This window comes from Lolium perenne, chromosome 4 (genome assembly GCF_019359855.2).
Source record: "Lolium perenne isolate Kyuss_39 chromosome 4, Kyuss_2.0, whole genome shotgun sequence".
NCBI classification, from domain to species: domain Eukaryota; kingdom Viridiplantae; phylum Streptophyta; class Magnoliopsida; order Poales; family Poaceae; genus Lolium; species Lolium perenne.
In genome coordinates this window covers 364,996,833-365,021,350 of record NC_067247.2, presented here as the reverse complement: position 1 = coordinate 365,021,350, position 24,518 = coordinate 364,996,833, and the positions used below count along the sequence as shown (strand labels likewise).

The window sequence follows — 24,518 nt, the reverse complement described above, 5'->3', positions numbered from 1 at the left end:
AAGTGATCGTCTACCGCAGCAACGAGAGCCTCCTCTTGTAGGCTTTGGAAATCTTCAAGGGTTAGTCTCGTTCATCTCCTCGTTGCTCCCGTCTTCTAGATTGCATCTTGGCTTGGATTGCGTTCTCGCGGTCAGAAATTTTTTGTTTTCTATGCTACGAATCCCTACATAAAGTAGCATGGAACATAAGAAATTATAGATACGTTTGAGACGTATCAAGCATCCCCAAGCTTAGTTCCTACTCGTCCCGATTAGGTAAACGATAACAAAGATAATTTCTTAAGTGACATGCTATCATAATCTTGATCAATACTATTGTAAGAACATGTAATGAATGCAGCGATTCGAAGCAATGGTAAAGACAATGGTTAAACAATTGAATCATATAGCAAAGACTTTTCATGAATAGTACTTTCAAGACAAGCATCAATAAGTCTTGCATAAGAGTTAACTCATAAAGCAATAAATTCAAAGTAAAGGCATTGAAGCAACACAAAGGAAGATTAAGTTTCAGCGGTTGCTTTCAACTTGTAACATGTATATCTCATGGATATTGTCAACATAAAGTAATATAATAAGTGCAATATGCAAGCATGTAAGAATCAATGCACAGTTAACACAAGTGTTTGCTTCTAGGATGGAGAGAAGTGGGTAAACTGACTCAACATAAAAGTAGAAGAAAGGCCCTTCGAAGAGGGAAGCATCGATTGCTATATTTGTGCTAGAGATTTTATTTTGAAAACAAGAAACAATTTTGTCAACGGTAGTAATAAAGCATATGCATTATGTAAATTATATCCTACAAGTTGCAAGCCTCATGCATAGATTACCAATAGTGCCCGCACCTTGTCCTAATTAGCTCGGATTTACATGGATTATCATCGCAATACATATGTTTTAACCAAGTATCGCAAAGGGGTACCTCTATGCCGCCTGTACAAAGGTCTAAGGAGAAAGCTCGCATTGGATTTCTCGCTTTTGATTATTCTCAACTTAGACATCCATACCGGGACAACATAGACAACAGATAATGGACTCCTCTTTAATGCATAAGCATTCAACAACAAATAATATCTCATAAGAGATTGAGGATTGTTGTCCAAAACTGAAACTTCCACCATGGATCATGGCTTTAGTTAGCGGCCCAATGCTCTTCTCTAACAATATGCATACTCAAATCATTCAACTCATGATAAATCACCCTTACTTCAGACAAGATGAACATGCATAGCAACTCACATGATATTCAACAAAGGTAGTTGATGGCGTCCCCAGAAACATGGTTATCACACAACAAGCAACTTAATAAGAAATAAGATACATAAGTACATATTCAGTACCACAATAGTTTTTAGGCTATTTGTCCCATGAGCTATATATTGCAAAGACAACGAATGGAAATTTAAAGGTAGCACTCAAGCAATTTACTTTGGAATGGCGGAGAAATACCATGTAGTAGGTAGGTATGGTGGACACAAGTGGCATAGTTTTTGGCTCAAGGATTTTGGATGCATGAGAAGTAATCCCTCTCAGTACAACGCTTAGGCTAGCAAGGTTATTTGAAGCAAACACAAGTATGAACCGGGTACAACAAAACTCACATAAAAAAACATATTGCAAGCATTATAAGACTCTACACCGTCTTCCTTGTTGTTCAAACCCTTACTAGAAAATATCTGGACCTTAGAGAGACCAATCATGCAAACCAAATTTTAGCAAGCTCTATGTATTTCTTCATTAATAGGTGCAAAGTATATGATGCAAGAGCTTAAACATGATCCTTATGAGCACAACAATTGCCAAGTATCAAATTATTCAAGACATTCTACCAATTACCACATGTAGCATTTCCCGTTTCCAACCATATAACAATTAACAAAGCAGTTTCAACCTTCGCCATGAACATTATGAGTAAAGCTAAGGACATATTTGTCCATATGCAACAGCGGAGCGTGTCTCTCTCCCACACAATGAATGCTAGGATCCAACTTTATTCAAACAAAACAAAAAAAAAATACAGACGCTCCAAGTAAAGCACATAAGATGTGATGGAATAAAAATATAGTTTCACTAGAGGAACCTGATAATGTTGTCGATGAAGAAGGGGATGCCTTGGGCATCCCCAAGCTTAGATGCTTAAGTCTTCTTGAAATATGCAGGGATGAACCACCGGGGCATCCCCAAGCTTAGAGCTTTCACTCTCCTTGATCATATTATATCATCCTCCTCTCTTGATCCTTGAAAACTTCCTCCACACCAAACTCAAAACAACTCATTAGAGGGTTAGTGCATAATCAAAATCCACATGTTCAGAGGTGACATAATCATTCTTAACACTTCTGGACATTGCGCAAAGCTACTGAAATTTAATGGAACAAAGAAATCCATCAAACATAGCAAAACAGGCAATGCGAAATAAAAGGCAGAATCTGTCAAAACAGAACAGTACGTAAAGACGAGTTTTTTTAGGTGCAACAGACTTGCTCAAATGAAAATGCTCAAATTGAAAGAAAGTTGCGTACATATCTGAGGATCACTCACGTAAATTGGCAGATTTTTCTGAGTTACTTACAGAGACTACTGCTCAAATTCGTGACAGCAAGAAATCTGTTTCTGCGCAGTAATCCAAATCTAGTATGAACCTTACTATCAAAGACTTACTTGGCACAACAATGCAATAAAATAAAGACAAGGAGAGGTTGCTACAGTAGTATCAACTTCCAAGACTCTAATATAAAATAAAAGTGCTGTAGTAAAATCATGGGTTGTCTGCCATAAGCGCTTTTCTTTAACGCCTTTCAGCTAGACGCAGAAAGTGTGTATCAAGTGTTATCAAGAGATGATGCATCAACAGCGGGGTTTGGAGTTTTCTCAACCATGCACTGTATCTTGTATATGTAAGTTTCAGCGGCTCCCTTTTCATTAGTCTTAGGCTTGCTATTCTCATCAAATAAATTTTCAGGGACAAGCCAAGCATAATTATCTTCTAGAGCTTCATGCATTCCTAGGAGCTTGCAAGGTATTGGTGCTTTAATCTCCCCACCATCATTAACATTATTAGTGTACCTTATTCTATCCATGTCCATCTTTTCAAGTGTTCTTTTAAAATCAGTGAACAAACCAAGCCTCTTATGTTTAATAAAAACTTTTCTAGCTTCTTTAGCTATATCTTCAAATTCTCGAACAAGGACTTTTAAAACAAAATCTCTCTTTTCTCCCCTCTCCATATCAGAAAGTGTAAGAAACATGTGTTGTATCATGGGGTTGAGACTAATAAATCTAGTTTCTACCATGTATACCAAACAGGCAGAGGCACTTTCATAGGTAGGGACAGTTTTTGCCAAGGGTATATCTTCAAGATCTTCATTCATGCTAACATGGGTGAAAAATTCTTCTATATTATCTCTTCCAATTATAGACCCTTGTCCTACCGGTATATCTTTAAGAGTAAACTTAGGAGGAAACATGATGAAATAAGTAAAGTAAATGCAAGTAACTAATTTTTTTTGGGTTTTTAATATGGAGAACGCAAACAAGATAGTAAATAAAGTAAAGCTAACAACTAATTTTTTGTGTTTTGTTTTAGTGCAGCAAACAAAGAAGTAAATAAAGTAAAGCAAGACAAAAAACAAAGTAAAGAGATTGGAAGTGGAGACTCCCCTTGCAGCGTGTCTTGATCTCCCCGGCAACGGCGCCAGAAAAAGCTTTGCTGCTTGTGACGGTAAAGCACACATCCGTTGAGAACCCAAGATGAAGGTATGATGCGTACAGCGGCAAGTTTTTCCCTCAGTAAGAAACCAAGGTTATTGAACCAGTAGGAGTCAAGAAGCACGTTGAAGGTTGATGGCGGTGGAGTGTAGTGCGGCGCAACACCAGGGATTCCGGCGCCAACGTGGAACCTGCACAACACAACCAAGATACTTTGCCCCAACTTAACAGTGAGGTTGTCAATCTCACCGGCTTGCTGTAACAAATGATTAGATGTATAGTGTGGATGATGATGTTTGCAGAGAACAGTAGAACGAGTATTGCAGTAGATTGTATTCGATGTAAAAGAATGGACCGGGGTCCACAGTTCACTAGTGGTGTCTCTCCCATAAGATAAATAGCATGTTGGGTGAACAAATTACAGATGGGCAATTGACAAATAAAGATAGCATGACAATGCACATACATGTTATGATGAGTAGTGTGAAATTCAATTGGGCATTACGACAAAGTACATAGACCGCTATCCAGCATGCATCGATCTATGCCTAAAAAGTCCACCTTCTGGTTATCATCTGAACCCCCTCCAGTATTAAGTTGCAAACAACAAACAATTGCATTAAGTATGGTGCGTAATGTAATCAACAAATACATCCTTAGACATAGCATTGATGTTTTATCCCTAGTGGCAACAGCACATCCACAACCTTAGAACTTTCTTCATCGGTCCAGATTTAATGGAGGCATGAACCAACTATCGAGCATAAATACTCCCTCTTGGAGTTACAAGTAACGACTTGGCCAGAGCCTCTACTAATAACGGAGAGCATGCAAGATCATAAACAACACATAGATGATAGATTGATAATCAACATAACATAACATTCATTATTCATCGGATCCCAACAAATGCAACATGTAGCATTACAAATAGATGATCTTGATCATGTTAGGCAGCTCACAAGATCCAACAATGATAGCACAATTAGGAGAAGACGACCATCTAGCTACTGCTATGGACCCATAGTCCAGGGGTGAACTACTCACACATCACTCCGGAGGCGACCATGGCGGTGAAGAGTCCTCCGGGAGATGATTCCCCTCTCCGGCAGGGTGCCGGAGGCGATCTCCTAAATCCCCCGAGATGGGATTGGCGGCGGCGGCGTCTCTGGAAGGTTTTCTGTATCGTGGCTCTCGGTAATGGGGTATTCGCGACGAAGACTTTAAGTAGGCGGAAGGGCGGAGTCGGAGGGCTGACGAGGGGGCCACGCGCTAGGGCCGCGCGGGGCCCCCTTGGGCCGTGCCGCCCTAGTGTGGCGGTGCCTCGTCGCCCCACTTCGGTTCCCTTTCGGTCTTCTGGAAGCTTCGTGGAAAAATAAGCCCCTGGGCGTTGATTTCGTCCAATTCCGAGAATATTTCCTTACTAGGATTTCTGAAACCAAAAATAGGAGAAAACAGCAACTGGCTCTTCGGCATCTCGTTAATAGGTTAGTGCCGGAAAATGCATAAATATGACATAAAGTATGTATAAAACATGTAGGTATCATCAATAAAGTAGCATGGAACATAATAAATTATAGATACGTTTGAGACGTATCAGCGCCCATGCTCAAAATGGTGTCGCCGAGCGTAAGCATCGTCATATTCTTGAGGCTACCCATGCTATGATGATTGCTTCCTATCTTCCGCCGCATTTCTGGGCTGAGGCTATCGCTACGTCGACTTACCTCATTAACATTCAGCCTTCTGCTGCCCTTCAAGGGAGCATTCCTCTCGAGTGTCTTTCTGGTAGTTCTCCAGATTACTCGACTCTTCGTTTATTTGGTTGCGTTTGCTATGTTCTTCTCCCTCCTCGCGAACGCACCAAACTGACCGTTCAGTCTGTTGAGTGTGTTTTTCTCAGATACAGTGATGAGCATAAGGGCTATCGCTGTTGGGACCCCGTTGGTCGTCGGATGCGCATCTCTCGTGATGTCACCTTTGATGAGACGCGTCCTTCTATCCTCGCCCCACCTCTGGTACTTAACCGGTGGATGATATCTCTTTTCTTCTTTTTCCGGATGCACCTCCTGCTGTCCCTTGTCCTCCACCTCCTAGTTCTGATGCGCCCCCTTCGGTTTCCGTCCCATCCTCTCTTCCGTCTAGTTCCCCTAGTACTCCTCGTTCTCCGGCTTCAGATCCTTCCGATGATGGTCCTACTTCCTCTTCTTCTGATGAGTCATCCTCTGTCGATGAGCTTCCCCCTTCACGATCTGTTCGTCAGCGTCGTGCTCCAGCCCGTTACTCTCCTAGTCAGTATGGTCTCTCTGTCGTCTCCGAGCCGACTTCTTATCTGGATGCTGAGCGTCATCCTGAATGGCAGCTTGCCACGGCTGAGGAGATCACTGCGCTTGAGCGCACTGGCACCTGGGATCTTGTTTCTCCCCTTCTGGTGTTCGTCCTATCACGTGTAAGTGGGTCTATAAAATTAAGACCCACTCTGATGGATCTCTTGAGCGCTATAAAGCGCGTCTTGTGGCTCGTGGCTTTCAGCAGGAGCACGGCCGTGACTATGATGAGAATTTTGCCCCTGTGGCTCATATGACCATTGTGCGTACTCTTCTTGATGTTGCTTCTGTTCGACGCTGGTCTGTGTCCCAGCTTGATGTTCAGAATGCTTTTCTTAATGGCGAGTTGAGTGAGGGGGTTTACATGCAGCCTCCTCCTGGGTATTCTGTTCCCAATGGGATGGTTTGTCGTCTTTGATGTTCTCTCTATGGTCTGAAATAGGCCCATCATGCCTGGTTTGAGCGCTTTGCCTCTATGGTGACTGCTGCTGGTTTCTCTCCTAGTTTTCATGATCCAGCACTTTTTGTTCGCACTTCTCCTCGTGGACGTACTCTTGTCCTTCTCTATGTTGATGATATGATCATTACTAGTGATGATCCTGAGTATATTGCCTTTGTCAAGGCTCCTCTTCGTGATCAGTTTCTTATGACTGATCTTGGTCCTCTTCGCTATTTTCTTGGGATTGAGGTTTCCTCCACTTATGCTGATTTTTCTATCTCTCGGGAAAAGTACATTCAGGATCTTCTTGCTCGTGCTGCTCTTGGGGATGAGCGCACGGTTGACACTCTTATGGAGCTTAATGTTAAGCTTCGTCCTACTGATGGTGATCCTCTTCCTGATCCCACACGTTATCGCCATCTTGTTGGGAGCCTTGTTTATCTTGCTGTCACTCGTCCTGATATTTCTCATCCTGTTCATATTCTAAGTCAGTTTGTCTCAGCTCCTACCATTGTTCACTACAGTCATCTCCTCTGTGTTCTTCGTTATCTTCGTAGCACGATCACTCGTCGCCTTTTCTTTCCTAGTTCCAGCTCTCTCTAGCTCCAGTGCTACTCGGATGCTACGTGGGCGAGTGATCCTACGGATCGTCGTTCACTTTCTGCTTACTGTGTGTTTCTTGGTGGTTCGCTTGTTGCTTGGAAGACGAAGAAACAGGTAGCGGTTTCCCGTTCGAGTGTTGAGGCTGAGCTGCGGGCTATGGCTTTGTCGATTGCAGAGGTGACCTGGTTACGGTGGTTGCTTGCAGATTTTGGGGTCTCTATTACGACACTCACTCCACTTTTGTCTGACAGTACAGGTGCTATCAGTATTGCACGTGATCCGTTCAAGCATGAGTTGACCAAGCATATTGGTGTTGATGCTTTTATACACGTGCTCAGGTGCAGGATGAGGTTGTTGCGGTTCATTGTGTGCCTTCAGATTTGCAGTTGGCGGATTTCTTTACAAAGGCACAAACTCGAGCGCAGCATGACTTCTTACTCTCCAAACTCAGTGTTGTGGATCCACCATGAGTTTGAGGGGGGGTGTTAGAGTATATATCTGTATATTGTAGTTTCCCCATATGTTAGGGGGCTTCCTGCATATTTGCACCTGTACATGTACTATATATTGTGGCCTTTGGCCCTTGGTAATACAACAAGTATATTGCCCTAACACTGATCAACATTGATACTGACTCTGCTCAAGTGGTTTCGATGGTACAAGCTACAGGGATAGATCAGTCTATCCATAGTCATTTAGTCTCGGAGTTACAAGCTTTAGTTTGTGCTAGTAGTCATTCCCTTCTAGAGGTGGATCGTGGACAAGTTAGGGTTAGTCATGTTCTTGCAAATTTTGGAAGAACTAATCACTGTTCTTTAACTTGGCTCGGCTCAGAACCTGATGTGGCTCTACAGGAGATTGAGTATGAGTCGCTTGTAAGCCCTACTGTCTATTAAAGATCAAGTTTTACTCGCAAAAAAGGACACACTCTGCATCAACTCCTGAATTTTTTCTCACAATCCAGATGATGTAGATATACATCACCATTGCTCGAATAGATGATGTAAAATACATTACCTATGCTTTGGCACATTTCAAATGAAATTCAAACTTCAACACATAATTAAACATTGACAAATCGACACATATAGTCCATACATAATTAAAAAAATTGATATCTAGATAGATAGACGCCTCAGAGATCAGACACTACACTCGATAACTCGATAGTTTTCTTCACTCGACACTACGCCTCGACACACAGTCATAAACCTAGACATTAGTCATCCCAAGACATGTCATCCTCTGATTCCTCGTCGGCCTCGCGCATAATGGACTCCTAAAAGTCGGTATCCAGCTCCGTGCCTGACGAGATGTCATGAAGAATGGTTGAAGGGGCGGCAGCTGCGATGGACTACAAAGGACCAGCTCCGACGATAGAAGAAGCTGCACCAGTAGTTGTAGTTGCAACAGCTTGCTGGGCTGCCAGCTCGGCATAGAACTCCGACTCCACCTCCACGTGATCTAGGTGAGCGGCGTGGAACTGAGCCATGGCCGCCTTGTCAGGTTGGTGAATAGACATCCGCATATACTCGCTTAGAATGGCGGCATGAGGACGCCCGCTGATGTTATGCAGAGCATGCAGTTGGTAAAGAGGTGTGATGAGCACAGCAGCAAGTTTTCTCTCAGTAAGAAACCAAGGTTTAATCGACCAGTAGGAAAAAGAACTCACTTCTAAAGGTGTTGCTGGCTGACTTTGGCAGAGCGCACTACCAGAGTCAGCAACAACGTGGAACCTGCACACAACACAAGCAAAATACTTTTCCCCAACTTATAGTGAGGTTGTCAATTCTCACTAGTTTTGCTGAAAACAAAGGATTAGACGTATAGTGTGGAAAAAGAGATATTTGTTTGAAGTGAAATAAAGAGAAAAATGCTTGGAGTAAGGAAACAGAACATCTATTTGCAGTAGATGGTTTTATCAGTGTAAAAGAAAGGACTGGGGTCCATAGTTCAGTAGAGGTGTCTCTCCATAAAGATATATAACATGCTAGGTAAACAAATTACATCTGGGCAATTCACAGAATAAAGACCATACATGACAAGATGATTACTATGAGATTCATTTGGGCAATACAACAAGATTCATAGACCGTAATAAAACTGCATCTGTGACTAATAATCCATCTTCAGGTTAGCATCCGCACCCCTTTTAGTATTAAGTTGCAAGAAACTGATTATTGCATTAAGTAAAGTGTGTAAAGTAAACAATAGAATTATCCTTGGATAAAACAATGTTATTTTCTCCCTAGTAGCAACATCACATCTACAACCTTAGAAATTATTGTTACAATCCCAGATTACTAGAGGCATGAACCCACTATCGAGCATAAATACTCCCTCTTGGAGTCACAAGCACATATTTGGCCAGAGCATCTACTATCAACGGAGAGCATGCAAGATCAAAAATAACATATAAATAAGTATATAATCAACTCAACCATAGTATTCAATATTCATCGGATCCCAGCAAACACAACATGTAGCATTACATAAAGATGATCTTGATCATGATAGGCAGGTCACAAGATCTAAACATGAACCATAATTAGGAGAAGACAACCATCTAGCTACTGCTATGGACCCGTAGTCCAGAGATGAACTACTCATGCATCACTTCGGAGGCAGGCATGGTGATGAAGAGGCCTCCGGTGATGATCTCTCTCTCCGGCAGGGTGCCGGGAAGAGCTTCAGAACCCTCCCGATCTAGGGTCGACGATGGCGGCAACAGAACTTTTCGTGGATGGAGTCTCGGGTATTTAGGTTTTTTCCGAACAAATGAATATATAGGCGGAAGGGTGAGGTCGGTGGGCGCCCGAGGGGCCCACACCACCCCTAGGCGCGACCAGGGTGAGGACCACGCCTAGGCATGGTGCGGCCGCCTCCTGGCTCTTCTCTGTCTCCCCTTTGGACTCCGTCTTCATGACAACTCAAGTGGGAACATTAGTGTCATTCCCACAACTCTGTTGTGATTCAAAGTCAAAGTCACCTTTCAATTCAAGTCACAAGTCACCATTCATATTTTTAGAAAAGTTCTGATGACGGAACAGTATGGCCTTCCCAACTGTCCATGACCGCGAACGCGGCTATTCGAATAGTTTAAACTCTGCAGAGGTTGTACACTTGTGCCACAACAATTGCAATAGTCCGTAAGGGGTAACTGGCCCTGATTTATCGCACTCAGTACGCGAACTACCAATCATAAACTTTCATTTACATACCCTAGTATAGGCACCTCTCCACATGAGCTTGGCCTCCCAGTGAAGACCAACCGTCAACCTGGGAACTGCACAGGGCTTGGGTAGGACATTCACCTCATTTCACATCATTTCACTTTCGAGGGAGGCAGCCTCGGCATAACCCCTATGACGCTTGTTCAGAGGGAACCCATACTAAAATACATAAGTTCCCAGTTAAGCCTTACCCAGATTCAGATATTGTGGGGGTACTTGTAAAATTGGAATGGTATCGCATCCGAACCCAACCATCAGTTTTGTAAAATTCACCAAGTCATTCACAATTCATATTCACCTTCAAAAATCTTTCAATAGAATGACTCATCATTCCAAGGTTTTCAAAGTCATTGGTTTTCACAAGTTCCCATCTAGAGTAGTCATTTTTAATCTTAGCACTAGCAACTAGTCATGAGAGGGGCTAACTAGCTTATAGCTTTCTAGGCTAAGTGTGATGCTCTTGCACTACTCCTTAACTAAACCAAGTGAATCATGAATCAAAACTAAACTTTGATAAATCAAAATCAATAAAGCTTGTAAAGTAAAAAACTTGAGATGGGACCATTAAGCATAAAGTAAAAAGTGGTGATGCCTTGCTCTTGTAGAGCTTTGCACTTTGCAAGAATCTTAGCTTGCAAAAATATAACTTGCATTAGTCTAGCTTGCATTGGTAATAGCTTGCCTTGATTGGGGTAGTGATCAAAGTTCTCTTCTTCTTCCTCTTGGTAGAATACATCCTCCTCTTGATAGTCTCCGGTACTAGCGTCTATAAATGAATACGAGGATACAATCACCAAACAATACTTAAGTAGAATTAATTAGCCTTAATGGCTCACACAAATGATCTAGCATCATCACCTAACATTACTCAACATTAAGCTAGTGTTTTCTTACTTAGTGTTAGGAAAATAATTTCCTTTCATTGAAATGTAGATTAGGGTTTTTCTTTAGTTTGGAGAACTAGTTTCCTCTCATTGAATCTTGTTAATATTTAATCTCCTCAAATAACAATTTATGGTCACATGTTGACCAAGGTCAACACTTCACACTTATCATTTGAGAAACATGATTTAAATGAGGTTCTATACCTCATGTAATTTAAATCCTATTTGATTTAATATCCTCAAGTGAGAAATTATGAGACCATGCAAAAAGGGTCATCACATTACTTCAAACTACTTGGGAAGATGATTTAAATGAGGTGCCACACCTCATAGATTTAAATTTCTAAATTTGAGAATAATTTAAATGGGCTAGTATTGACTACATAGCCAATTTTTGATTCTAGCCCATGATCATATGAAACAACTATATCATATTTTTACATAATCAATTAGAGTACTTGAAATTTGAATTATGAGAATTTGAATCACTTCAAAACTCATCATGGTTGATTTTATAAATTTATTTGAATTCTGAAAACTCCCTGTCTTGTTATTTTTACTATTCAAATTCTACAAAAAGGTCTTGATGTGAAACCAGTGGGGTTAGATAGAGTATTTCATAGGCTTTCCAACAATATAAAGTTGGTCAAAAATAGTTGAGTGGATTGAGAGTTATTCAAATTCTAAGTAAGCACCAGTATTGAATTTGAAACTAAAAGAATTAAACGAATTCAAATGTTGGGCTTGGGCGGGAAAGAGTTTGGGCCGCAGAGGGGGAGAAAAAGCTGGGCCAGCCCAACTAGCGCGCCGTGCACACAGCGGGCCGCCTGACAGGTGGGGCTGGGGTGTCAGTGGGTCTTAAACCTGAATCAGTATGTTTTAAAGTCAGCCGCACGATCAGATCCCGATCCAACGACGCAGGTGCAACATCGTCAACGACGAGAGGCAGCACTGGCCGCGGCGTGAGTAGGGGGTCGGAGGCCTACCGGAGCTCTGGCAAGGATCGAGGAAGGTCGCAGACGAACGAGGAGTTGATGGCGAGGTCAGCGGTGGTCGTGGGAGCGCTTGAGGTGGACAAAGTCGCCGTCTCGATCTGGCCACGGGAGCGGCGGTCTCCGGCTAAATTCTGGCGAAGGAGGGCTCAATCGAGGAGGGGAAGGGGTATTGGCGAGCTAGAAGAAGGAGGGGAGGCGACTGGTGTGCTGAGATCATCCAGGGCCATGCTCCTTTTATAGCTGCGCGAGGTGGCCGAGGGTGCGGAGCAGGTCGACGGTGTCGACATGGCTAGGGTGGCTGAGAGGTGTTGGCGACGTCACGACACTGTAGGCGATGTCGAGGCGGTCCTGGGGAGCGTCCTGGCGCAGCGAGTAGTGGTCTAAATCCACGGCATCGTGAGCGTGTACTGAGGTACAGTGGCGGCGGTCGTCGTCGAGGGCGTCGGCTACAGCTTGCCCGCGACCAATTGGGGGTGTCTTGGAGTTAGGTTGTGACCAGGTGGTGGCGTAGGATAGAGGAGGGGTCGAGAGAAGGACAGGGGTGACGAGGGGCCGTGATGCTCTGGCGTGTACAGGGTTTTGCCGCGGCGTGCTCTAGCGCGTCGTGTGCGTCACTGGGCACGCTTGGGCTGGCGCGTGTGCTGGTCCTCTTGGTTGCTGGTGAGTACTGGCTGGTCCAGGGGAGTGAGGGGATGAACGTTGACAAGGTGGTGCATGATGGATTTGGCCAGAGAGAGAAATGGCATGAGGAGGTGCATGACATGCTCGGCATGGCTCAAAAGATGATGAAATCATGTACTGCAAGTGTCTCTGGTGGTTGGAGTGGAGCAAGGGGTACAGGAGGGTACGCAAGATGACCTAAGATAGATGGTTGAGTCGATGATCCACTGGATATAAGGATGTATGTAGTTGGTAGGATGTTGCACACAAGGTGTTTGATGATATGGCCTAAAGAAATAAATTTTTGAATTTTGCAATTCTTTTTGGTGTAAGTGATTCAAATAATATTTGAGACATAATGGTGGTGGTGCTCAAAATGGAATTGATTTGCAAAATGCCAAATTGGGTATGATCTTAGTTTTGTTTCATTGTTGCAACTTTGCTTGATCCTCATTTGAATTTTAGCAAGAATTGGCAGGGGTGTATTTGAGCAAAGTTGTTCACCTTGATGTTGTCTTGGATGAGGTGCAAAGAGTTAGCATTGATTAGTTTGAAAATCTCCAAATAGAGAGGCTCAAAGTGGGTAACATTTTATTATGGGCAGATTTGACCATTATCATATGTAGCTTGGAATTGGATTTTTAATTGCTTTGCATTGTGTTTATTTGATTCAAAAAGTGTTATTAAGGGTTTATTAACATTCTACAAATAATGGTTCAAGCCAAATTGGCCTAGATCAAAGTTTTGCAAAATGTCCATAAGCATATGCATGTGATGAAGTGCATTTTTCTTAATTTCTTATTTTCCTTTTCTTTGCTTCACTTAGGCATGATCTAGGGTCCATTTAGGGTTAGATGGGGTTTAGTGTTGGTTTCAAACCATTTGGGCAAGGTAGAGGTGCTTAGGTCAAGTTTTGGTAATATGGCTATGTGCCACATATGCCTCTATGCATATGTTCATTTTATTTTTGTTTCTCACTTGATTTGGTTGGTAACTACTAGGTTAGGTTTGTTGATGTTTACAAACCTCTAAACAAGGTAGGAAAGCCTAGGTAAAAGTTTTACAAAAAATAGCCATATGCACATAGGCCCTTTTCTTATTTAGTTTCATTTCTTTTTATTTTGTTTATAATGGATAGTGAGAAGAGGGGTGAGGTTTAGGGTTTTGGAAATATGTTCAATGCAAGAAACAAACAATCATGGCAATAACACAAGTATTGGGTATGAGCACTATGCATAGCACCCTAGGTAATAAAAGTTTTTGTTGGTTCTCATTTTTGGAAAATGGAAATTTAATTTCTTCTTTGTTTGAAAATTTGGGATATTACAGATGGTGAGATGATCGTCAAGGTGTTCGACGACACGGCGTGCCGCAGGAACTACCACACCGGCGAATCCGGCTCGGATACCGATAGTTAGAACTTAGAGTGTTCTTTCTTTGCAGCGAAACTGGCTACGGGCCAGACGAAGCCAGTAGTGGAGGTTTCTGGATGTTCGTCTTCGGTAGAACCAACAAGGGCACCATCTCCCGCTGGATTTTCCAGTTTGGGTGACTGGGTGTGCCCTCGAATGTTCTTTCTTGGCAGCGAACATACGGAAATCAACACAACTGGTTTCCTTATTTTGCAATATTTTATTTGTGTCAATCATGATTCAAACCATGTATTAGTTTGTGTAAACCATGTTCCCAATTATGTATTAGTTTGTGTAAAACCATGTTCCAATATATAATATTTGGAACTATGTTTAAATGGAGAAGAGAAAAAAAAATAAGAAAAATAAATGCGTCGCCCCGCTGGAGCCACCCCAGGCGCAAACGGACGAACGGACAAAAACGGTCATTTTAGCGTCCGCGGCGCGACGCAAACAGACGCTCACGGACAATAAAATACGTCGCGTCGCTGGAGATGCCCTAAGTCATTAACAGCTGATTTGCATTTCGTTTACAGAAGGGGTCGCAGTGGCCAGGCGAATGTGCACTTCGAATTCAGGAACTTTTAGATGGTGACCTTTTTCCTTGCAAGATATAGGTAGTGCTCCACCTGCTGCCTAGTTCGATCCCTTTACAAGTTTCAAAAAGAAATAGTTCGATCTCTTTTCATGTTTGTTTGCTTCCGTGTCACGTCAATCCCATATGGAGTATATAGGAGCTGGCGATAAACAGTAGAACAGAAAGGACAGGGGTAGGTCTGGTACTTGTACCCTGGTGCTTATTTTTGATTGAGGCCCATTGGTCCCACAATGACCACTAAAGCAAACTCTTTCCCTTTCTTTGCCTTTTATGTTTCTTCGCTCCTCCTTGTCCAAGGGAATATAGTGTTAATCTGTCGACTTAGGGAAAAATGACGTGAAGCAAAGTTGCTTCTTTTGTCCACTTGTAAACATGTTGGGGAATTTTATTCTCAAAAACTACATGCAAGAAACCCTAGATCTCTTGGATTGGATGATGGCGGCGCTCTCGGGGCCATTCTCCCTCTTGATGGCATTGTTTCTGGAGCAGCTACCGAATGGTGGAGGTAGGAAGTGGAGTGGAGTGCTTCTACCGCGTTGACAATGGTGAGTCTCAGCGGCGTGGTGCAGCGGGGCCTCGGTGACGGTCGTGGTGCGTTGTCTATGAACATGGTGGCGTCGATGATAGTGGCTATGCGTTTCTCGGCCTTGAAGATGGACCAACGGTTGATGGCGGCGATGAATTCTTTGGCGTGGGCATGGGGCGCTCGCTATGAGTCTGCAAGACAAGATGGGCACTCATGTTTCGCCTAGTGGGTGTCTTCGGGTATGCGATGTTCCTGGAGTTGATGGGCAATTTTCTTGTTTTCATGAGTCCTATTGACATGATCTTATCTTATTGTCGTGTTTGGTAGTTGTTGTGTGGTGGTTTCGGGTTTTCTTTATGTATGATCTCTTATTGGGCCTTTGATGAATAAATAAATAAAACGGTCATATCCATCGATTGATGCAGACGCTGGGGCATCGCCTCCATTTAAAAAATTCAATATATAATAGGTAAAGAGATAAGAAAAATTGGAGCCCATGTTGTTTAAAGGTCGAACTATAATTCCATGATGTGCAGAGTTTATTCTTAGTTGCTTCATGGATCCAACCAACATGTCATGGTTGCGAGTATAAATAAAGTTACAAGTGTTTCTCGGAACAGAACAAAATAAAACAAAAGGCATTACAACTCAGGTTAAAGGTAATGAATGGATTAGGGCTTATTTCATTCAAAGGATTTTCAAAGGAATTGTGTTGAATTCTCATCCATAGGATATTTTATTATAGATTCTGTTTAATTTAAAGGATAAACCTTCCAAAATTCATATGAATTGCCTTCCTATACTACAATCCTATAGGATTTCTATCAAGAGGTTAGACCGCTTGGAAAAATTTATGTGTGTCTATGACAACTATGACATGTACCAATCTCTATAGAGATTTCGTGTTTTTCCTGTAGTGCAATTAAATGACTTCTACAACTAATTTATGCATTTTTTATTCTTGTAGGATTTCACACATGTGATGACATACTATTCCTGTGTTTTTTCCTATTTTATGTTTTTGAAATCCTTTGAATCAAACATGCCCTTATATTTTTGTCAAAAGAGTTTTTCCAACAGAGTTTGAAACAAAATCCAGTATTTGTTTTAGCTCATGACAGAATTATTAGTTCTTGAGATTACCGCCTCATGACACTCACAACTCGCGGCATACAAATCTGGACAACTGCAATTAAGCTTTCTTTCCATTGTAGTGACTTAAAAGCTAACATCTAAGGCTGCTTTGCGGCCAGAAGCAGAAGCAAAAGCGGAATCAAATCAAGCTCGAGCCTCCAGGAGAGGGTGGTAACACTATCACAAACAGTGGTGGAACTCTGAGGCAGCAATGGTGAGCCCCAGGCCGGCGGAAGGGGACAAGGCAGGCCGGTGTTCGATTCCTTTGAAGGCCGCAAGCAGTCGCTGCCTCCCCTCCGGGACGCCGCGCGTGCTTGATCAAGCCCCCTCACCCGTCGTCCCTATCAAATCAATAATAATCCTCAGCTTCCAGTCATGCAACGTGAATGATCGATCAGACCGGCCGGACGGTGCTCTCCGCACCAATCGCCAACCTTTTAATTCCTCGGGGAAACCAGCCAAGTACTACATATGTATCTCTGCAATAATGCTGCCTTTTTAGAGTCTATTACTGCGTACGGCGTACCCTCGACCTTTCTTATCAATCGATCTCCGACCAAGTATTTTTTTTAAACAAATCTGGATCGTGTGGTGAAACTAATTCCTCATCTATCCTCTCGATGAAACTATTTCAAAATCTAACCTTTGGTGTGGCTCTATATGTGCTTCAACACGGATAGATGGAACCTATGTACTGCATGTCTGCGATAAGAATTCCCGGCGCCATCGGGGCCACACGCACTTGTGCCAAACCTTTGTGGCCATTTTGTGCCGAAAATCTTTGGAGCCGACCTGCATAATTTCTGCTCCATCATCATTGGTGCTAAACCTAGGGCTGCTAGATGACACGTTAATTGGTTTCGCCCACAGATCAGATTTGTTAATGTGAGATCTGATGGAGGAGGGGACCTTGCAGGCCTGATACCATGTGGAATTGCATGCACTAGCCAGTTCAATCAAAAGACCGATCTGACGGAGTAGGGCTAGATAATTATATTCAACAGTCAAAAGGTACTACCATGCATGGGCAGGCATGGAGACCTTTAGTTTACACACGTCGTCGAGTTGCATGTGAAAGTTCCTCATGGAGCGTGGGTCGTTCACAAAGCTAGCTCCACGTAACACCGTGATCAGGAACATCGCATGGAAGTAACCAGGGCATGCACGCTCGTACTAAAAGAAACCCATGGGGCCTGCATGCACTTCAGGATATAATTAGGACATGTTTAGTAACTTGTGCTAGCTGATGTGTGACATGTATGTTGGGTTAGCTAGCTAGCGGTCGGGAAACCAAGAGGAGTGGGGGCGAAAAAAAGAAATGCTACCGCTACTAAAAAGTTCTCTCGATCGAGATGTTGGCACTGACTGTACGTGCAGATTGTGGAGAGCAGGGAGAGGACATGTTCCAAGTATTCCTGGGGATCGATGTGAGCACAGGATGGAGCTTAGCGCTGACAGTGGAGCTCAGTGGTGGGTCTCGCTGCTCGCCTACTCTCCCACAAGTCCCATGAAAACCAACGGTACGTACATGGATCCGACATATGCCCGATATCAAAACATCCGCCGTATCAAATACCAGTAGCTAGGGATTGGTGTCTATGTCAGGCACCTCCGATGAAAAGTACAACAATAGCTGGGGCTAAGGGCATCGCCGCGAGCGTCCGTTTGCGTCGCGTCACGGACGCTAAAATGATTTTTTTTATCCGCGCGTCCGTTTGCGTCTGAAGGCTGCTCCAGCGGGCCGACGTATTTATTTTTTTCTTATTTTTTTCCTCTACTCCATTTAAACATAGTTCCAAATATTATATATTGAAATATGGTTTTACACAAACTAATACATAATTGGGAACATGGTTTACACAAACGAATACATAGTTTGAATCATGGTGGGCACAAATAAAACATTGCAAAATGAGGAAATCGGTTGTGTTGATTTCCGTATGTTCGCTGCCAAGAAAGAACATTCGAGGGCACACTCAGTCACCCAAACTGGAAAATCCAGCGGGAGATGGTGCCCTTGTTGGTTCTACCGAGGGCGAACATCCAGAAACCTCCAGTACTGGATTCGTCTGGCCTGTAGCCAGATTCGTTGCAAAGAAAGAACACTCTAAGTTCTAGCTATCAGTATCCGAGCCGAATTCGCTGGTGTGGTAGTGCCTGCGGCACGCCGTGTCGTCGAACACCTTGACGATCATCTCGCCATACCCTCGTAGAGGAAGGTGAGCTGGCAGCCGCGCTCGAGCTCGAGGTCGCAGGCGAACTTGTCCCACCCCGTGTGCAGGTACATCTTGCCCTGCCCGTCGAACAAGACCTCCACGGTCTAGCGGCAGAAGTTGCAGCTGGCCTCCCGTAGCTGCAAATGCGCCGGCTCGACGCCATTGACGAACTCGGCGAACTTGTTCGGGAGCCGCTTGATGCCGAGTGGGTCGTCATCGATGCGGAAGAGGAACTCGAAGCAACGGTCCCTCCTGCGAATACGAGGAGGGCGCAGGCGACGGCGAGCGTGGGGCCGTAGCTGCTCCACCACGGCGGCCCCTGCCCCGGCCACGGGGGCACCCAGGGCCGCGGCCTCGACCGCCTCACCGGCCACCAGGACCGGCCATGGACTTCCTCGCGGGTCTGGCTGCGTCGCAGAAACACCTAGGCAGCGCTACGGTCGAGCTTTGTGACGGCTAGGGTTTCTTTGGAGGAGTGGATGAGGAAGAAGAACGCGCGCCCCCTTTATATAGGCCGGAGGCATGCGGTGGCCGCGGGACGCGTGGCATCGCTAGTAACGTGGTTGGCGGAGGTGGGCTGCGGCCGCTCGGCAGCCGAGGCATCGCCATTAACGTGGCGCAGGCTGCCGAAGCGACGCAGCGGCGCAGTCGCTGGCGCGTTTGAGAAGACGCATCGACGCAGGGTCGCTGCCAGGCGGGCCCGACGAAACGTCCGCCAGACGCGAGCGGACATTTTGCGCGTCCGCGCAGCGTCCGCAGAGACGCATCCGAGGCGCATATTTGGGTCAGGTTTGCGTCTCCGCGGACGGCCCGGTCACTTTGGGTTGCCCCGCTGGAGGTGATGCCAGACGCATTTCCGGTCACGGCAGATGCAAACGGTCGCGTCGCGCCGCTGAAGATGCCCTAATATAATAGGTTAAGAAAAGAAAATACATCTATGAAACGTCAAGCTGCTTTTCTTCTCCATTGAAGATTATGGGACCGAACTCGGTAGAAACCGGCCGGTGGATTACAGCAATGGCCAATGGCAGACCTAGAAACTGCTCGAAGCCTCGACGAACATGTTTAAGGCTTTAAGCTGCCTGTTTTTATAAAAACAATCACTATAGAAAGTGGTGTTTATCAAAATGATATCCACCGTAAAGAAGATGAGAAGGAGGGTGAGGAAGAAGAAGGTTTAGTAGCAATTGCTCCCCAGCCTGATGTAAAAAATGATTGACGAAACGGGTATGAGGCCAATTGCTCCCCAGCCTGATGCAAACAGCAATGCGATAGAGATCATGCATGCTAATTCCTCGATGAAATATCCACCTTAAAGAAGATGAGAAGGAGGGTGAGGAGGAAGAAGGTTTAGTAGCAAAATTGGACGTCATTCACCCTTGGTTAAAAAACACGACACAACATCAACAAAACTGCTACAACTCAGGAAACGAAGAAAAAGTGTTCGCTTTCAATAATTGAAGGGATTTTTTTTGTCCCGCGTTGAAGTTTAAGAATCAAAAGCAATCAACTAGATAAGTGTAAAATCCTCGTTCGGGTGCGATTATGTGCACTGAGATAGAGATATTTCTGTCATTGTGTGCATCCTGAACATGGAGAGGCCGGAAGTGAACACTTTTGCTTGTATCACCTCGAGCGAACATGTGAGCTCAATAAAAGTGGTGTTTATCAAAAAGATATCAACTAGACAAGTTGAGGGTGAAAAGCATATTTTCTCAATCTGATACGAGTTGTAGCATATATTAATTGCTGCAAATTCTCACTCTGATTCGCGTCTTGAGTTGGCACCCTCTTTCAACCTGTCAACTTGAGTTCCAAAACATAAAATAGTGCAAACACTCGCTTTCATCCATATAGCTAATAACTAACAAGGGTATTAGTTGTCTCCAATCATCAGAGAGGTCAAGAAAGGGTTCACTACAAGCCTCCCATTTCTTATAGCATCCACCTAAAGACCCTTGACTGGACTCAAAGTTTATTTACTATTCCCCCTAGCGACAAAAACAAAATTGATCCACCACCAATTAACTAGGAGGGGCAGCAAAATTCTTCCGTGTTTACATGATGAGACCGCCAGCGGAAGCCTATGTTCATGCTCTCCAGCCGATAGATGATCGATCGGACGCTGCTTCGACTCGTTGGATTTTGCCAGGAAATGCGCTAGAACACACACGACCTGTATTCCCTGTAAATATTCTTCACAACGGGTGATGCAATGCACAATGCAGAAAACAGGTTAATAGGTTATGATGCAACGCATGTGTGTGTTGGTCAAATTAACATTGGTGATGACGACTCTTCAGTCGTTTTCCCATTAACTACTCCTACAATTGATGCATTGCTGCGTGGCTGATGCAAATATTGGGTAGCTGTTCAACAACGTGTGATGCGTAATGGCGGTGATAATTCTGCTGTAGTGTTCGGACTGACAGAGACACGGGGAGAGAAAGAGAATTTAACTGCAGTTTTGCTCTGACCAAAATGGATACATATGCAGTAGCTAGGCTGGACTTCCTTGGCATGCACCGATATCCTAAAATAAATCTACCTTTTTTTCAACTTGCAAATAAATGTACTCTAGGCAACCCTTTGAGGGGAGACCTACTCAGACGAAAAAAACGCTCTCCTCCTCCTTTCCCCTCTCACGACCCGCGCCGCCCCCCTGCGGCGGCCGGGCGTGCTTCTCTGCGTCTAGCGCCTAGCTCCCCCTCCCCTCCTTTCCCCTGCCGCCGTCGTCGGCATGCGCCGCCGGGCCTTGCCTGTGCGGTGCCGGCGGTGGCGGGACGGACCTTACCCGCGGCTTGGACGGGGGCGCGGGGGCCTCGGGACGGCGGCGGTGGACTCAGGCGGCGGCGTGGTTTCCGCGCGTCGGGGTGATCGGAGATGCGGCGGCACGGCGCGGCCGGGGTGGTGGCGGCGGATCCTGCTCCGCCCAGATCTGGGCCAGTTTGGGCCCATCTGGGCTGGGCGGGCTGTAGCTCCCCCTACCCGGTGGCGGTGCTCCCGGGATCTGGTGATGCTGGGGCAGTGGTGGCGGGGTGGTGGCGGCGCTATGGCCGGCTAGCAGCAGCTTGGCGGCGTGTGCTTACCGGGCCAGGCGGGCCTGGTTGACCCGTGCTGCCATGTCCGGTCGGCTCCCGCGATTGCGGTGGAGGTAGTTCCCTCCCGCTTGGCTACGGTGTTGCTTCCCCCGGCCCTGCTATCTTCAGTCACCTCATCCTAGGCCCTGCGTCGAGGACCACCAGGGAGATAGCGAGGATGACGTCAAGACCGTGGTGGCGTGTGCTTGTGGGCGGATGGCTAGGTGGAGCACTTCGGCTGAACGGGGTGGTGGTGTTTGGGGTTGGGAGAAATCCATGTTGGCTTTGCCGACACCGTCGCGGTGACGCCCGAGGGCGCCGCCTTGCCTTCCTGGAGGGCGTCGGGTGTACCCCCGCCCAATCCCCTCCGTGTACCGAGGGAAATCCTAGGATTAGTCCAGACAGCAGCGGCGTCATCATCGTTCTAATTGTTGAAGGTGTTGTTTGGTACGTGGTGGTTCGGAGTGCTAGCAGCGTGGTAGGACTTTTCCGGTAGGCGCAGCGGTGGCGGGTTGTCCTCGTTCTTGTCGATCTGCCGGTGTTGGCATTCTTTTTCTTTTCTTCTTTCTCTGTTGGTTCCTTTGGGCTTGGTTGTGCTGCGACTCCATCATGCTTGTTGTATCATGATTGCTATATTAATATAGCGGAGCGAAAGACTATTTCGAGGAGAAGGCAACCCTTTGAACTCTTAACTTGCATCACCCAAGAGATAGTAATAGTATAGCCCAAAGAGATATTGGAAGACGATCATCGTCGTCATGCCCGAGTGGAGAGCATGTTCTGCAGTACTACGTACGTGTGCTGGTCAAACAAATCAAGAAATAGAAAGCGGCTAATCCAAAAGCCAGGGTTAAGTAATGGGGGATTAAGGTAGCGTCACGGCTCACATGGCGTGCATGCCATGAGATGAGAGGAGAAGCTAGCAAGGCGCCAAAACGGGTTGGGTGGCTAGTCAAATTTGGCCGTGTCCGTGGAATATACGAACGGAACGGGCGGTCGTTGGCCCAAAACAAAGACACCGTATATAAGACACCAATTTTTTTTGAAAGACGTGGCTAGTTTAATTCTCGATTGCTTAATTACATGCATAATTTATGTGTAACAGAGAAAAAAGTGTAATTGCACACTCATATGCAATTGCAACATATGTGTAATTTTAATGTTTACAAATCAAGATGTAAATCAACAGTTCTAAAGTTGATCTAGAACAAACTTAATAGTCGACCTAGAACTAGCAAAAAGGTTTTTGATTCCAAGTGATATCAGGGGAGGGGGACGCGGCATGTCGCAGCATCCATCATTAGTTCAATCGATCCTTCTGCCTAGTTATTAGGGGTTCCTCGTTTGTTTATGGGTTCAATCATGCTCTATTGCGGTACAACTAACTCATTGCACACGATCTAATGATAGGTTACCCCTTTGTTATATGCTCTCCACGTGAAGAATCCAGGAACACATTATTGGTGTAGTAAAAGATAGTCGATCCTCTTTTTTTGTATGCGTGGGCGTGCGTATGTGTGCAGTTTTTATCTGTGTATGATATGTTTAAGAGTACACTGCAGTTTTTTTTAGAGGTAAGGCCCTAAGGCCCAGCTTTAAATTAATAAAGTCACAAACGGCAGAGTTACAAGGTGCTGAATGAATAGCTTACAAGCATCAAGGCACAAGCAAATAGAGAAAAAACAAAAAAGCACAGCTTGGTCTTCAATGCCATCATCCAATGGAATGGACAGCGCGGAGGAGAGGAGACGCCGTGAAGCTCACCACTGGACTCATGCCATGATCAAGACCTGGCGCGTCGCCACCAGCATGCCATCCGCCTCCGCCTTCGAAGAAGGCCCCAACCTTCTCACCCTGGTTCGTAGCGCCGAACCATCGAAAGGCAGAGCATCTCTCCCCAGAGCACGCATAGACACCTGGGCCAGCGTTCCAAGTACCATCCCCAAGCACGAGCACCGCACGCGAAACACCACGGGCATCACCGCCGGCCATCACACCGACCACCCAAAAGACTTCAGCTACAGGACATTGCTCGCCGAAGAAGACATGGCAAGAAAAGGGCATCCATGTCGTTGTGAACGTCCGGGGCACCCATAGCTGCCGGAAAGGGGACATCTTTCCCCTTTCGCCCAGGCCGAGAGCGCCGACCCGCCGACAAGCCACCGCACCATCTGAGCACCACCACGCTTCACCACAGGAAACGCCGCCACCTGCGGGCCTGGAAACACACGCAGCACAACCACCTTCCGCCGACCCAAGGCATCGCCTCCAAGGAGAACACGACGCTCGAACGCTGTCACCGCCCAATCCAGAGATTTTGGGTTTTCACCCGGGCGCAGAGGAAGGAGAGAAGGGGATGTACCTCAGAGTACACTGCAGTAGTTAGCTGATCGTCCTCAATTCATTAACCAATATAATGTGTACGCATACATGCGTGATCTGTATGCCAGCTTATGTGAGAACAGCTAATGCTGATTTAGGAGTGAAGACGATATACATTGTATGGTAGCCGTTGATTATTCCAGTTTCATCCTTTGCTATACAAAATATAATTTAATGTAAGTGACAACGTAAAATTATGTTGGATACAAAATAACTTTTCTGTATCCTCAGAGTCAAATAGCATCTCTCTCTCTATAATTGTTGTGATCTTGAAGGACTTGCGTGACTAGCTACGTCGTTGGTGTGTGCCGTTTGCGTGCA

General features: G+C 45.2%; 1 pseudogene; it reads right to left on the bottom strand.

Moving 5' to 3' along the window:
• Window positions 1–12,423: 12,423 nt before the first annotated feature.
• The window catches only part of LOC127347937 (uncharacterized), a 53,104-nt pseudogene continuing 41,009 nt past the window's right edge, over window positions 12,424–24,518 (bottom strand).